Source organism: Bidens hawaiensis, unplaced genomic scaffold (genome assembly GCF_021521415.1).
Source record: "Bidens hawaiensis isolate Kalapana, Puna unplaced genomic scaffold, B.hawaiensis_p1.1 tig00020397_1, whole genome shotgun sequence".
NCBI lineage: Eukaryota > Viridiplantae > Streptophyta > Magnoliopsida > Asterales > Asteraceae > Bidens > Bidens hawaiensis.
The window spans coordinates 20916-38904 of record NW_027493104.1 but is presented as its reverse complement, the minus strand read 5'-3'; positions in this window follow the sequence as shown (position 1 = coordinate 38904).

The window sequence follows — 17989 nt, the reverse complement described above, 5'->3', positions numbered from 1 at the left end:
GTACTTATCCGACGCATGATTTGGAGTTAGCAGCTGTAGTGCATGCTCTCAAGATATGGAGGCATTATCTGTACGGTACTAAGTGTACTATCTATACAGATCATAAGAGTTTAAAGTACTTCTTCGAACAGAAAGAATTGAACATGAGGCAGAGAAGATGGTTAGAATTGATAAAGGATTACGACTGTGAGATTAAGTATTACCCCGGTAAAGCTAACGTGGTCGCTGATGCGCTAAGTCGTAAGAATGAGGAAGTCATTGCAGCAGTGAAGTCATACAAGTTGATCATGAACCCGAGTCTTTTTGAAGAAATCGTCAAGGTGCAGTCGGAGGTGTTAGTAGATGAAGGGTTAGTAAAGAAAGAAAGGATTTATGGCCAGCAAGACGATTTGATGGAAAACACTCATGGAGTTAAAACTAGGTTCGACCGTATGTGGATCCCACGCTATGGTGATCTTAGAAGTCGAATCTTAGATGAAGCTCATAAGTCAAGGTACTCAATCCATCCTGGAGCTACAAAGATGTACCAAGACTTGAAAAGAGATTACTGGTGGCTAGGAATGAAGAATGATGTAGTGGATTATGTTAGTAAGTGCTTAACTTGCTTACAAGTCAAAGCCGAGCACCAAAAGCCTTATGGGAAGATGCAACCGCTAGAGATACCTGAGTGGAAATGGGAACACATCACCATGGATTTCATAACTAAGCTACCTCGTACAGCTAAGCAACATGATACCATCTGGGTGATTGTGGACCGTTTGACCAAGAGTGCTCACTTTCTGCCCATACGAGAGGCCATCTCGTCAGAAACATTAGCAAGCTTGTTCATCAAAGAAGTTGTAACCAAGCATGGGGTACCGTTATCGATCGTGTCTGATAGAGATACACGGTTTACTTCGAGGTTCTGGAAGAAATTCCATGAAGCTATGGGGACGAGGTTGAACATCGGTACGGCGTATCATCCTCAAACTGATGGACAGTCTGAAAGGACGATCCAAACCCTTGAGGATATGCTACGTGCTTGTGTTTTAGATTTTGGTGGAAGTTGGGATGATCATCTGCATCTGGCAGAGTTCTCCTATAACAACAGTTACCATTCAAGTATTGGTATGCCACCGTTTGAGATGCTTTACGGTAGACGATGTAGAACCCCGGTGTGTTGGGGTGAGATTGGTCAGAAAGAAATGGGAAGCCTAGAAGTGGTTCAGGAAACGTCTTCAAAGTTCGATCTGATCAAAGCAAGATTGAAAGCCGCGCAAGACAGACAAAAGTCTTATGCAGATAAGCGGCGACGACCAATTGAGTTTAACATGGGTGACTATGTGATGCTCAAGGTCTCGCCTTGGAAGGGGAATATCCGTTTTAGGAAAAGAGGAAAGTTGAGTCCGAGGTACATTGGACCGTTTAAGATTGTATATCGTGTGGGTGAAGTAGCTTATAAACTGGATTTACCCGATGAGTTAGAAGGAATTCATTCGACCTTCCATGTTTCTCATTTGAGGAAGTGTCTAGCTGATGACACGTCTCACGTGCCGTTGATGGACATTGAGGTTGATGAACAATTGAACTATATCGAGCAACCGATAGAAATCGTTGATCGCAAGGAGAAGCAGCTTCGTCACAAGATTATACCTCTGGTAAAAGTGATATGGAAACACCGCAAGGGATCAAATGCTACCTGGGAAGCCGAGGATGAGATGCGCAAGTTTTACCCTAGTTTGTTTATGTAATAGTTAGGTTTCGAGGACGAAACCTCTTTAAGGAGGGGAGACTTGTAACATCCTAAAATTTTAATGATGAATAAAGAAAGCTATGTTTAGTGATTTCGCGTTATTAATTAATATCGGGTAAGGAGCGGATCATGGACTTAGATTAATTGAGATGGGTTAAATGGGAATGGGATCTAAGGGATATAAATATCCCCTAAACCCAAGATATCTTTCATTCCTTTCATTTTCTAATACTCCCAAAAGAAAAACACACACACCACACACCACACTTCGCCGGCCGGACCAAGGGAAGAACCGGGCAGATCCAAGAGAGAGAGAGAGAGAGATTAGTGTGTTAACAAGTTAAACGAGATCCTAACAAGCTCAAAAAGGTATGATTCTTGATCTTTGAAGTTTAAAGATCCAAGCTTTTTAGTGTATAAGCGACCGAAAATGGTCGGGAAGCGTAGTGGGTGATGTTGAACCAAAGCAAGGGTGTTAAAATCGCTCGAAATGCTGGTCAGAAACCGAACAGCGGCTGATCTGGACAACTTCGCCTGCAACTAGGCAACTTCGCCTTCAAAGCGATGAACTTCGCCTGCAAGCTAAGTTCGCCTGATGAACTTCGCCTGCAAGCTAAGTTCGCCTGATGGCAACTTCGCTGTAAAGTTAAGTTCGCCTAACTGGTAACTTCGCCTGAGGCCAAGTTCGCCTGATGACAACTTCGCCTGAAGCCAAGTTCGCCTGATGGCAACTTCGCTGTAAAGCTAAGTTCGCCTAGCTGGTAACTTCGCCTAAAGCTAAGTTCGCCTAAGGTTAACTTCGCCTAGAGCTAAGTTCGCCCGAGGGTTAACTTCGCCTAAAGTCAAGTTCGATTAGAAAATAAATTAAAAATCTAATGAAAAATATGTTAAGACAGTTAATGGAAATAAAATTTTTCCAAGCTGACCTGGCAGCTCGACCCCAGCCAGGGGCTCTGCCCCTTGGACCCTGCTAGGGGCTGCCGCCCCTAGACCCCGCTGCCAGGGGCGCTGCCCCCGGACCCCCGTTCGTTGTGGGTCATATAAAGATAGAAATACATTATGAGAAGTGATAGTTAATTGATACGTATACTTGTTATACAGTCAGCCGTGCACAACTGAAGAAAGGGATTACGATTAACGGTGAACGTAACCGTGTTCAGGTGAGTTTCTAGCCCCATTTATGTGTTATGTTTTCGGGGCTGTGTGCATACTCAATATGTTTGTTAATACACTTATCCTAAGAGATAAGTGTATGCCTTATGTGGATAATGTGAAATGTATGAATGATTGCTTGATGGTACGTGAACGATCTTCGGATATTGCACGTACTATCAGGTTGTAACGCTATGTATAAGGTAAGTATGTTATGTATGTTTATGTGTATGAACATGATAGAGATAATAGAAGAAAGAAATGATAATGTATGGTTGTATGGTTACGAACAGGGTACCGAGCCCTACTAATACTCGAGGTATGATGTATGGTTGTATGGTAACGAAGAGGGAATCGAACCCTACTAATATTCGAGAACTAGGGAACCGAACCCTACTAATATTCGAGGAAAGAGGGTAACGAGCCCTAATAATACTCGAGGAAAGAGGGTACCGAGCCCTAATAATACTCGAGGAAAGAGGATACCGAGCCCTAATAATACTCGAGGAAAGAGGGTACCGAGCCCTAATAATACTCGAGGAATGTAGGGCGTAATGCTCTTTATAACGTAAGATATGAAAGTAAGTTAATACAAAAGAAAGTAAGAAAGTATGAAAGTAAGAAAGTATGAAAGTAAGAAAGAATGAAAGTATGAATGAAAGAATATAAGTTTATGTGTATTGTATAGTGTATGATTAACTAGAACTCACTCAGCGTAGCTGACTTTTAGTATGCACGCAGGTGAGTAGGATGAGGCAGCTCGCTTGAGGAGACACGTGGCATTGAACAAGAGCCTGGCATCTGAAGACTTATGATGTTTTAATTTTAATGCTTTAATGTTGAAAGACAATGGATGTTTTGAGACAAGTTATGAATTATGTAATGTTTTATGAAAGTTTTATATTCCTTGAAATGTTTTAATTAACTCTGATATTTAGAACTGTGTTTATGAGTAAATCCAACACGAAAGTAGGGCTACCGGTAACGGGGCCTTACATTTCTTAAAGTTCCAGAAATCCTCAGCTAAAACACACCCGAGAAACACCAGTAGAATCCTTGATATCACCTTCAATCGAGCCTAGAATAGGTCAATAGGCTCTAATACCAATTGTAAGTCCCATGATAGGATCTTTCAATGTGATATCAATTAACTCAATGATTAGGCGGAAACTAATCAACAAGCCGATTCTATAACACCAACACAATTACAATAAACATGATGAACAAGCTTCAAAACACACGTATATTAATACGTCGGGTGCTTAAGCCCTTAACAAACTTACACGGTAATCGACCAATTTAGACGAACAACCCCATAATAGTAACACATATATCGTTTATATAGACTACCAACCTAGGCCCAAAACACACTAAAGCCCACCGAAATCAATAGATTTTGGTTTACATAATATTAGCCCAACTAAGCCGAATAAATACGACCCAACAAGATATGGGGGCAAGACGACTTACTTTAACTCTGCCTAGTTAATTAGAATTGATAAAATGCGGTCAGCCTCAGCCATAATCAGATCTAGTCGGTCAACTTAAGTGGATTGTGACTTGGAAAAACAAAACTTAATTCGTATTTCTATAATATTAAAGAGCAAATATAATTTTTATAATTTAACGATTAGCAATTTAGTGTTTAAAAATGTATTTCTCTTATTTATATTGATATTCATGTATTTTGTTAAAGACATTAGTAAACTTATGATATTTAACATATATATATATATATATATATATATAATATCCAAAAATTAATTTTCTTTATATTTGCCATGTCTAAGTACTCCGAGTACACCCAACTCCTTAATCGGCCTCCTAGGGTCCGCTAGCGACGTTTGCAAGATTGTATGAAATCTAATGAGTTAACCTCGTCTCTCACTTACGATCGGTTAATTAGTAACCTTTCATTCACTCGCTCTCACTTTTTATCAATTTATGTTCAGTTTTTCCCTTTCTCAATGCTTTTTCTTGAGTTTCCAAGTTTTCTAGATTAGAAAGTGTATCGTTGTATACTTGATAAGTATCTGCATTATCACCTCCCTCAACATTTTATCCAAATAACTAATCCCAGTCTTCTTGTAGTTGTATAGATGATTGATAATTTTGAATTGCTGGAACTTTTGAGTTTTCCTACACAATATAATGGTAAATCGTTAGTTATCATTAAGACTGGAATATTATACGATATTTAAATTTAGATGAGTTATATTATGTCACCTAGATTTTTCTTTTCCATCATTCATCAGACCAATTAAGTTGCTTGGTACTTTCATTCCAACCTAAACCAGTCCCTCCATTCTTAAGTGACTTCCAAAGGTTGTACTCTTTTCTCATACCGTCATACATGTTCTTGATAGCTTTGCCACTAACGTATTTATGATTTATAACCTTTTCAAACTCTGGCTAAAGAGAAACCCATTTGAATGTGGAAGTTCGACCACGCTTCGTGATATATTTGTTTAAGAACCAATATAATTCTAATACCATTTCTTTTAGCCAATTTTCTCTTTTCCCCTTATCTTTTTTAGAATCCATTTAGCAACCATGCATACATATATATACAATTACAGCATCAGTTAAGTAGCTAGACTAGTAGCTATCTATTCATCATATAAGCTAAGGAACGACATCAAGTTTTCCATATACATAACTCATGTTTATATATAAATACCCAAGAGAAGTTATATTATTACTTTTGTTATACTATAAAATGAGTCATGAGGTCTATTTGAGCCAAACAACACTAATCCATGGCTACTAAAGAAATAAGGCAAATAATTGGATAACTCTTCAAGTTTAGTAGCTTCAGGTGACCCTTTTCTCAAAGCCTTCCGAAACATCAATGCGTCGGTTTCTTTTTTCCCCGGGATACTAATCTATTACAAAAGATTCAATGTCGGATTTGTGTATTGGGTTTCAGATAAACATGGCATCCCTAATTACCATTCAATACAATATATATTTTAACTCAATTTAATTGGTCTAGGGTTTTGGCTTTTTCAAAGTATATGGACCAAAGTTGAAGGTGAAAAGGTGTTGACCTTAAATTGTAAAAGATATAAAAGTGTGAGGGTTAGAAAGTAAAAAATTTAAGTAAAACGATAAAAAAATCAAAAATTAAGTACAATCACTTAAACTTAATGTACAACTATCTATGTAGCCTTAAGTTTCTAATTATATATATATATATATATATAATTAACGACTGAGCTATTATATTTGATATCGATAAAATATTATTACAGTGATAATATAGTTTCATTATGATATTAACATGATAACTACTTACAAAGTTAAAACACAAAGTAGTGATGATGATGATGAAGATGACGATGACGACAATTACGATGACGACGACGATCTCTATTGTCACCAACGCAGAGATAGATATAAAGAATGAAGTTGTAGACGATTTTGGTGGGCTTTGATGACAAAAAATTGGAACAGATTTTGGAGATTATTGTCCGTATATGTATATTGAAAGATTATTTAAGTAATTTTAAATACTAAAAGCTTGTAGGCTTTTTCAAACGCTACTAGTAGGAGCGTTCCAATATTGAGTTTCTTCTCCTAACCTAAAAGTGTTAGAGCATAATGTCTATTGCTGGGGTCTTAGTATTGTTTTGTATAGCTTAAATATCAAATGTATGTTTGTGTATATAGAGTAGCACGTAAGTCCATATTAACGAATATGTTATGCGGCGCATAACATATGCGTCGGATAACATATACGCCATATGTGTCTTTCTTGTCAAACCTATAAATAGGATGACTTATGCGTGAACAAAAACTTTGATCATTAATGTCATATGCTAGAGAGAGAAATTAGAGAAAGAAAGTGCTTTGTAAAGTCTTATCTTTTGTAATTCGTTCGTTATATTAATGAAGATGTGCTTAACATTTCTTGTATTCTTCCGTCCTTGTTGTTTTCCACACCTCAAGGCTTGAGCAATAACATTTCCAATCTGTACATACATTCTACGTCAATCTTCAACATCTTTTCAAGTGGTATCAGAGCATTAGGCTCGTTATTCGCTTGGAAAACGCAAGAATTCTAGTCTTTTCTCTCTATCTTCATTTTTCACCGTTCAAAGTTCTTCAAAATTTCACCGACTGTTCTTTACTCATCTGTGGCAAACTCTACCAAAGTTCTTCAAAATGCTTTCTTGAAAGAAAAGAAAATGTTAAACCGCTTCCAGCAAGCAATCAAGGCTGAGATTTTCCAGTTATTGCAACACAACAGGTCTTGTTACTCCATATGGCAAGCCCGGTTGAACAAAGATCGAGGTAATCTTGATATGAGAAAAAGCAAAATGGCATTACTTAAGAAGGATTTTGATATATAAGGTGAATCGTTTACGTAGCTTGCAGAAAGATATTGTCATCTTGTGAATGAAATGAGAGGATGGGATTGACAAGCCTGAATATGAATACATTGATAAGCTTGCTGATGCTTTACCTGATAAGTGGGGCACCTTCATTATGATTCAGCAATCCAATCCTGTTGCTTATGCTCGCTTGAACCTTGCTAGATTCATTGAGAAGCTTGAAGATCATGAGTTGGAACTGAGGAAGAAACAAAAGATGAAGAGTACTGCTGTTTCTCAGGACATTGGACTCTATTACAAGAGTTCTCAATCTGTGGTTTCATCAAGTCCAAAGATTCAGACTGCTTTATGTGTAGAACCTACAGGACAAGCCTTTGTGAGTAATGTGCCTGCTACACTACAGTATAGTAGCAGTTATTCTGGCACCATCCCTGTTACTCAAGCATCTTCAAGTTCACAAGCTTCAGTACTTTAATGTAACATTGCGATGAACATCAAGAATACGGGTGGCATGACTACTGAAATAGTCAAAGAGCACATGGCATTTCTTGGGTCTGTTCTAGAATCATATGAGTGTTTGGTTGCTGGGAGGATTGGTAACTACAACATGACAAAGGAAGACTATGACCAGATTGATCCCGAAGAGATGGAAAATGATTAATATCAGATGGTGCATGGCTAGTGTCATTCTTAAAGCTCAAAGATTTAAGGAAATCACCGGAAAAAATATGCTTGAAGGTTCTCCATCAAAACTTGGCTTTGACAAGTCCAAGGTTCGTTGCTTCAGATGTAAAGAAAAGGGGCACTTTAAACAGGAATGCATAAGTAAGATTGTTAATGATAATGGGGCGAATCTGTTCGGGAGGGATTATTACAAGCAAGCAATCTATCATCGTCACACACAAAGTGAAGCCGAATCGTCCAAGGGAAAGAAGCCAACTGAAGCATCTAGTTCACAACAAAAGGCAACAACAGCACAAGTTGATGAGGGTTTTAACTAGAACACGGTATTCCAAGCTAATGTTGCTGAGGTTGTTAAGGAAAATTCTAGGTTGGAATGTAATGAACAAGTTGAGAATGTGTTGGTCAAAGAAGTTGAACTGGGGATATGGTTGAATATGATGACAAGGTCGTGCTTGAAGAAAAGGTTAAGATCTGATTACCTTACTTCTTTATTTCCTCCTGATATTGTTGAGAGTTTTGCAGGATGGTTCAACAGTAAGGAAGTACCATTTGGTAAAATAGAATTCAGGGAGGAAGACGAGGATGAATCAGCTGCTATGGAGGTTAAGGATGAATCAGCTGATCTGGAAGGAAAGAATGATCAAGTTGATGGAAAAGTTAAAGAAATGACTGATGAAGAATCTGAGTATTCAATTGATGAAAGTTTACCAGCTAAGCACACACTCATGGCCAATCAGGTACAATCTTCAAATGCTTTATGAGAAAAGTGTGAATTACCTTGCAGTGAGTGTGAATTCAAAGACTTAGAGATAAGAGAAGTTAGAAAACATTATGATAATGCTTTACTAGAATTGAAATATGTTAAAGAAACCTATGATAAACTTCAATCGTTGAAAAGAAGCTGTGGGAGAAAATCCTGCAAGATGATAAGGCCATCATAATGCTTAAACACACAGTTGAGGACAAACAAATTGCCATTAACAGACACATTAATGAGAACACAGCCCTCAAACTTGAGTTGCAAACACTCAAGATTGAGACTGAGAGAGCCAATCTGAAATTAATCAGTTATGCTGCTTCATCGTATGTCCTCGATCACATTATGCCTAAAAAATCTTCAAAATCTAAGGATGATGTGACCGAAAAAATTAAATTGTCTGTGGATTATCATGCGGTTCCGCCACCAATTTGGAATTCCTACATTCCTAAGAAACCTAATGGGTTTATAAAAAGGCGTTGAACTTGGAAGTTAAGACTCCACTCCATGATTCCACTGTGCTTGCTGATGATTCTATCAATGTTTTTGTAAATGTAGAAAATGATAGTTCTGGTTATGATGGTTGAACTGGAATAAAAGTTGCTGAATCTGTGTTAACCGGACAACCTGCTAAGGTTAATCTGTCAGAAAATGATGATGTTGGTAACTCTAAGAAATTTGCAAAAACAAGTTTCTATAATAAGCAATCTCATAGAGTTAACAAACCAACACAGGTTAACAAGATTGTATTTGTCATGGGAGTGACTTCTGAGTCCGAAAAAGAAGCAATTTTTCAAAATCAAACTAATCAAGAGTTTTATCAGTTAAAAGAGGAACGTGAGCGTGCTGAAACACTCATGTCAACAATTTGTTGATCGGAGGCGGTGTTTCAATTGTAATGAGATTGGGCATGTGTTCTATGCTTGTCCAAATAGGTTAAAAGCACGATCACGTTTAGCCTCAGAAAGTTGTTTCTAAGAAATCGGGCCTAGGGCATGTTGACAAACCATCTGTTATTTTAAAATCCGAGCCGGATAGGATTTTAAAAAGAGAAGAGGTTGTAAAAAGTGGGTGTGACAAAGCTGAAATTTCTAAGAATACACCATCCACTTTTTATATAAAAAAGAAGAATTCTAGTCAAAACTGGGTGGTTAAATCAGTTTCAAACATTACACCACCAAGTTTTGAAGATGACAAGAGATCTGTTACTGATTCACACGTATCAAGTTGTGATTTATTATCAAGTGAATCAACAACAAAAGATGTTAAGATGTTGTTTAAGAAGTTTAAATAACCCAAGACCAAAAAGGCTTGGGTTTCCTTGTTTCACTAAACTGTTAACTGTTTGTGCAGGGGCTTCCAAGATCCCATGATTCACGTTGGATTTTGGATAGTGGAGCCTCGAGGCACATGGCGGGTACCCTACATCTACTTGAGAACATCAGATCTAATCGTGGTGGGTAAGTCGGTTTTGCTGGAAACCAAGGAGGTCAGATTGTGGGTGAAGGCACATTGACAAATGGAAAAGTCACGTTCGACAAGGTGAACTACATATCAGAGTTGGAGAACAACTTGCTTAGCATATCACAAATTTGTGATAAGAGTTTCTCGACACACTTTACAGACAAGGAATGCCTTATCTTGAAACCGGGTTTCAATATTCCTGATGATTGGATCTTTATGCGTGCACCTCGCGAGAACGATCTCTATATTCTTAACATCAGCACCGCGTCAACGTCCACATCAAGCGCTCAATGTTTCATTTCAAAAGCATCGGAGTGGGAGTCTATCTTATGGCATCATCGGATGGGAAACATAAACTTGAGGAAGATGAACCACGTGGTTCACAATAATCTGGTCGAAGGGGTTAATTTTAGGAGTTTCCATTTGCACGAAGAATGCTTAGAATGTAAGAAGGGTAAGCAAACTATGAAACCTCATCCAAAATAGATGATAAACTCCATCAACTTAGCGTTTAGCATCTGCTTATGGATCTATTCTGTCCGGTGAATGTCAAGAGTATCAGGGGTGAACTCTATTGCCTTGTGGTCACCGATGATTATTCAAGATTCTCTTGGGTTATGTTTTTGGATACCAAAGATGAGATGTTTGACTCTTGGATGGTTTTGTTCAAGAAACTCGAGACATTGTACAATTTGCCGATTCGTCGAATTCGAAGCAACAACGGGACTGAATTCAAGAACAATCGGATGTTGGGGTAATGTGATGAATGGGGGATTCTTCATGGGTTTAGCGCACCCTACACTCCATAACAAAACGGGGTCGCTGAACGAAAGAATCGGACTTTGATTGACACAGCCTGGGCCATGCTTGCTGATTCAAAGTTACCAGTTAATTTTTAGACCGATGCAGTGGCGTCGACTTGTTATACTCTTAACCGCGTTCTAACTGTGAAGAAGTTCGGGAAAACGGGTTTTGAGCTACTAAATCGACGTAAACCAAATCTCAAGTGGCTTGAACCGTTCGGATCGACATGTACTGTTCTTGAACCAAGTGGCAAATTTGGTCCCAAGTTGATTGAAGGATTCTTTGTGGGGTATGCTAGTCCATTGAGATGTGTCTATATTCCTAGCCTCCAACAGAATCGTGCAAGTACAAAATGTTGATTGCCAACGTTACACTCCAACAACCCAACGACCTGGAGATTCTCAGGTGTTCGATTATGATAGCCTTTGGGAGAGTTTCAAACTCCTTGAGGAGACTTTATCTGAAGATACTATCACCATGTTATATCATCAACAGTTATCTGAAGATTCAGTTGGTGTATCAACACTAGAAGCTCCTACTGTTATAGTTCCTTCAAGTGTTCTAGATCCCATCCCGACCGATACTGTACCTGAGACTACACCCGTATTTTATGATGATGGTGAAACAGATGAGGAATTAATCGAGGCTATTTCTCCGTCGGTATATGTCGATGAAAATGACAATAATCTCCAACCTGATGTAACAGTGTCTACTGATATCATACCAAACACGTTGTCTTATCATCCAGAAGAGAACATAATTGGTGTTCTGAACACGAGGGTCCAGACACGAAGTCAAATCGATCAGAGCCTTCGTTGTTTCTACATAAGTGTATCACCATTAAATAGTCGGTTCTCATTCAAATGTTTCATCTCTCAAATAGAACCGAAGACTTATAAAGAATCCTTGACCGAAGAGAGCTGGTAAATGCAATGCAAGAAGAATTAATGCAATTTGAAAAGCTCGGGGTTTGGAAGCTCGTTGACTTGCTGAAAAATAAGAAACAAATTAACACGAAGTGAGTGTTTAAGTGCAAGAAGGACGAGAATGGGATTATTGTGAGAAACAAGGCTCGATTAGTTGTTCTTGGGTTTAATCAGAGAGAGGGTATTGATTACAATGAGGTTTATGCACCAGTTGCAAAGCTAGAGGCTATTCGGATCTTTCTAGCTTTCGCTTCTTGGAGGGGCTTTATGGTTTATCAGTTAGATGTCAAATCTGCTTTTCTCAACGGGAGAATAAGTGAGGAAGTCTGTGTGGGACAACCACGGGGTTTTTCGATCCGATCCACAAGGACAAGGTGTACCTTCTTGATAAAGCCTTATACAGTCTCCATCAGGCCCCGAGAGCCTGGTATGAGACGTTGTCCCAACACCTACTGGACAATGGATTTATTCGAGGAACTGTTGATTGTACACTCTTCACGAAGCATGTGGACGTTTATCTACTGATTGTGCATATTTATGTTGATGATATCATCTTTGGGTCGATAAACGATGATCTGTGCAAGCAGTTTGAGGAAGTTATAAAGCAGAAGTTTGAAATGAGTGCCATGGGGAAGATGAAGTGTTTCTTAGGACTTCAGGTGGAGCAGTTATATGATGGTATCTTAATTCACCAGACGAAATATGTCAATAACGTCCTGACGAAATTCAACATGACTGATGCATTAGCTATCAGTACTCCTCTACTTCTAAATCATGGTATTGGACCTGATCCCAACGGGGGAAGGTAGATCAAACCTTGTACCGATTCATGATAGGTTCGCTGATGTACCTCACTGCTTCCCGGCCAGACATCATGTATGTCACATGTTTGTGCTCTCGATATTAGTCTAATCAGAAAGTATCAGATCTCATGATCGTCAAGCGCATCTTACAATATCTTAAAGGATGTTCGGGGGTCGGTCTCTGGTATCCGCGAGAGGATGAGTTTGTGCTGAGGGCATACTCAAACTTGGATTACGGAAGCTGCAAGCTGAACGCCAAATCTACAACAGCGGGGTGCCAATTCTTTGGTAAAAGACTTATCACTTGGCAGTGCAAAAAGCAAATCACGGTGTCGCTATCTACCGGTGAAGCTAAGTACGTAGTTGCTTCCAGTTGATGCTTTCAGGTTCTATGGATCCAACATTAGATACGAGACTATGGTTTGAATTTCTAACTACCCCTATCTTTGTAGATAATTCTGCAGCAATTTCAATAACTAAAATTCCAGTAAATCACTCTAAAACTAAACATATAGAAATACGGTCTCACTTCATTCGTAATTGCTACGAAAAGAAGTTGATCACCATAGACAAAATTCATACCGATGAGCAAAGAGCTGATCTTTTTACCAAAGCTTTCGATAAACCACGTTTTAACTACATATTAAAGCTTAATGGTATAAAAGTTTTGGGCGTTGGGGAAAAGAATGTTACAGAGATACTTGATGAGTCAGATATCCTGTGAATCTATACATCGGAGTCAATTGTGTTTTTGTAAATATTTTTCATATGGTTTTTGATTTTAGGAGGGATATATATTCAAGAAAAACCAAAAACATTGAAAATTTTGAAAAAGTCAAAAACAATATAAAATTCAAAATGTCAAAAACATTAAAAATGTTGCTCCTCAGAAAATGAGTTTCTGAAGCAAAAAGGGAAGATGATAGTACATTGATCATCTGGTCCCAAGTTCAGTAAAAAGTAGGCATAAAAGGCTGTGTGCTTAATTGCATTAGTGCATTGGTAGGCCTTTAAACAAACAAGTACGAAAAAGTACGTGATATAAACTAAAATTTGTCGAATCTAGTTGGGAACATCTTGAAACTGATTAATATCTGTTTTTAATAAAAGTAAAGTTTAAAGATTGCTGTGTGTGTATGCTTTTATTTTGCAAAGACATTCAACTTGTTTTTCATTTTATTTTGAAAAGAAATTCAATTTTATTTTTTCTTTATATTTGTTCAAATCTTGGATCCTCTCCTGCTCGATAAGATTATCCGACCTGAGGGTTAAGATTTGAATATTCTGCTTTATTTTCTTGGTGTTTCGTACAAGCCTTGGATCTCCTCCGTGTATACGATAAGCACAAATGTGTGAAAGTCATGTATCAAAATGTGGATTAAGGCCTGTACAACTTCAACTTATTTTATCTTTTTATTTTTGTTAAAATGGAACCTTATTTGCGTGTAGTAATACCGACCTTAAGGGAAAACTTTAACGTTCTGAGTTTTTTTGCTTTATTGTTTTCCATGAGTCACAGCTAATCAAGTTTTAAATATCAAAAACAAAAGTATACTTGTAAATATTCACAGTATCAAGATATACATATAGGTCTGATGGGTGGGATCCACATAAGATCCGTGCTTAAATGAACCAATTAATCATATCACAGAAATTTCTAAACAATTTGTTGGAAGGTTTAGGTGGACAACAATACCAATGATTGACTTAACACCAATCAGAATAAAAACTGAAAATAAAACTGTGATGGAAGCGCAATTTGGTCAATATGATCCCTGCTCAAACTCACAAAAATATGTGATTTTATGTTTGTACATAGCTTGATGTTCGTTTGTTTGATTTACTTACAGTTGTTTTCATTTTAAAAGCCAAAAAGATTTTTTTTTCTAATTTAGTTTTCGACTCTTGATGTCCGGGTGAACTATCTCTGTGGCTTTAATGATTTTCAAGAATAATGAATCGAGCTGTGTTTCTCATATCATTTCAAAAAGAACCAAACGTTTATCTGTTATATTCAAGGTCATTGATTTAGACTTGATATACATTACATTTTCAATTTGAGCTTATTTAAGTCATTTTTTTGATGGGCAAGGATATTAATTTGTACTTGTAACATCACATGGGTGTGAATTACAAAATCAGTTCAAATTAAGGTGGACATGCTTATGCAGGGCATAAGTCTACAAACTTATGTGGCGCCTAAATTATGCGCCGCGTAAGTTTCTTTACTTATGCGCCGCATATGTTTCAGTATAAATATAACATCCGTCACATAAGTATTGCTTATGCACCTGGACACTTGAACTCTATGTCTTGACACTTTATTCACACTTGCTAGCCGTTATTCTGCCCATTTTTCTTTGTTTTGGTGATACGCACACCAACTCAGAGTGAAAAGGTGAGATGAATTGATATTATTGATTCAGATCTGGGTATGAACAGTACACACGGAACGAATATGTTGAGTTTGATCACAAAATCAAAGGGTTTTTTAAATTTGTTCATAAAATTGATCTTATACCCGATAAACGAACACAAACAAATCTATGAATTGAGTTTTAATGATGATTAATTTGATGGATCTGATATATTACATATGCGGCTTTAAAAATTCATAATTGATCAATTAATCAAATAAATATGTCAAAATTGAAGCTATATTAGTGTTGATCGACGATTATAGGTTTCATATATGTGATTAAATTGATTGTGGATTGATTGTTTGGACTTAACAGATTTTGGTCATAAAAGTTACATATCCGGCGCATATGTTTTGGACATATGCGGCGCAGATGTCAAAAACATATGCGGCGGATAACTCATGAACATATACGTGGTCAAAAAGTCAAACTTTTACATATAAGCTGGTCCACTAAGTCAATATAACATATACGTTGACATACATATACGTGGTCACACTTATACGCTGAAATGACATATCCGTGAAAGATAAAACATATACGGACGTGTTTAATAATTGAATTCTGATTTTAACTTGTTTAATCTTTTGATTTTCAGGCGGTTAAAGAAGCTAAGCCCACTGATCATAAGCATAATATTTGTGCATATCTTAATGACGAGTATCGAAAAGCCGAGAAGTTTGCAGTGATGATGCCATTTCTAAATAGATCGATGGTATACAAAGCGATGACACATGTTGTTGTTCCTTATCAGAGTATTGTATCTGAGTTCTGGAAGAAGGCAGTAGTATTTGGTACTCATATTCCCTCAGAGGTACAAGGCCAGAAGATAATCATAACTGAAGCTTTAATCAGAAAGGTTTTAGAATTTGGTGACGAGCTGACAAACCCTGTAGATCTTGATGAGCATATGGTTAAGGGTCGTATGTTGAGAATGGGTTATCGTGAGACATTGAACAAGTTGTCGTTGAGGAAGACAGCTTTATCTCGTCCTTACAAGTTCTTGGTTCATGTCGTTATTCACTGCTTGGGGCACCAAAAAGGGGAATATGACAAGATACTCGATTACCAGATGAGTACTTTGGCAGCTTTATGTCTTAACTTGACGTACAACTTTTCGAGAATGATGCTGGACAACATGAAGTTAAACTTTAGGAAAGAGAAGTGGTGGCAATATCCTCAATTTGTACAGATGTTTGTGGAGGAATTATTTCCAAAGGTCAAGAAGGAGAGTCCCACTATCATTTTAGATCATATGACTAGGAACAACTTGCCAAAGCTTGTGTCTTACAAGAATGTTAATGAGAGTCAGGTACCAAAGTTCAAGGAGTTATTCGGTCATTTATCTAACCCTGACAATATTGCTCTAACTGATAATAAGTGGAGGAAATATGGGAGAGGCTCAGACAGAGAAACTGGAGGCAGGTTGATGTTAGATTACAAGCCTGTTGGTGGAGCTAAACGTTTTATCAAGATTGAGTCGGAATCAGATGATGAACCGGTTGCACCCAAAAAGAAAAGGAAGAAGGTTGTCAAGAAAGAGGTGATTACTCCAATTACTCAGGAGGAAGTCTATTCTGCTACATCAGATAAGCATCCTGAGGAAACCAAATCAGATTCTGAGGGAAGACGAATTGCTTTGGCTAATCCTCGTGCCAGTTTTGAGAAGAAGGATGCTGTTTCAAGAAAGAGGAAAACGACTGATGATGTTGATGAGTCGTACATTCCAGATGTTGTTGTAGATAAGCCAGTCAAGAAGAAGACTATGAGGGTTAAGAAGAAGTTAAAAGGGGTTAAGTCACCTAACGACTGATGACATTGAGCAACCCGTGATATTTGAGACTCCTAGAAATCCGGAGTTCATTGTGGAAGAACCGGTGGTAGATTTGGGTGGTGATGACAACACTTTGAAGACACCGGTGGTACAACAGACACCTACACCACCAGCTCCAGAACAACATGCTTCTCCTAAGAACACACTTGTTAAAGCTGCTGATTTTGGTAGCTTTCCGTCTATTGATGCTGGATGTTTTGGTGATTTCCCTACATTTCGAGAGCATGATACGATAAAGGGAATTGTGACTGAACAGGGCATAAAGATTGATAGTTTGGTTGCTGAGAACGAGATTGAGAAAAGAAAATGCTGATCAAAGGAAGGTGATAGAGGATGGTGAACTGAGACGTAAACAACAGGTTGATCTATTGAATCTATACATGAGGTATTCTGCCATTTAAGAAGACAAGTTGGGTATTAGTATTAAGCAGGAATTGGAGAATTCAGCTGCAGATGATAAGATTTTCACAAGAGTATATGGTGTGAGTCTTGTGTGGAGGAAATGGAGTTCAGGATGCAATATGATCAGGATAGGGTGGATGCTAAGGGCAAAGGGAAGATTGATGAACCCGTGATTCACTTTGATGTTCAGGATATTGGTGGTTCTTCTTCTACGTATGTAGATCATGTAATTCCTCCAGTTATGAACCAGCAGTGGTTGTTGAACCAGTGATTGTTGAACCAATGATTGTTGAATAAGAGGTTGTTGAACCTGAGGTTGTTGAACCTGTGGTGGCTGAGCATGTTGTAGCACCAGTTGTAGTTGAGCCTATTAATTGTTGATCAAATTGTTGAAGAAGAACAGGATGATGAGGATGAAGAAAAGGTTGACTATGGTGACTCCCCGACTCACAATGATGTTGAGATGATAATGATTATCCGAGTGCAGGTGGAGGTGTTGGTATTTTGGTTGGTTCGATTTCAAGTGTTGTTGTTGAATCTGCTTCTGAGCCAGTTATTACAGTTGAACCAAGTCAAAGGGAAACTCATACTGGTGGCAATGTTGATGAGTTAGAGATTCTTGATGTGGATCCGTTATCTTTTAAACCTCCGGTTAGGTTTTCATATACTGGAGA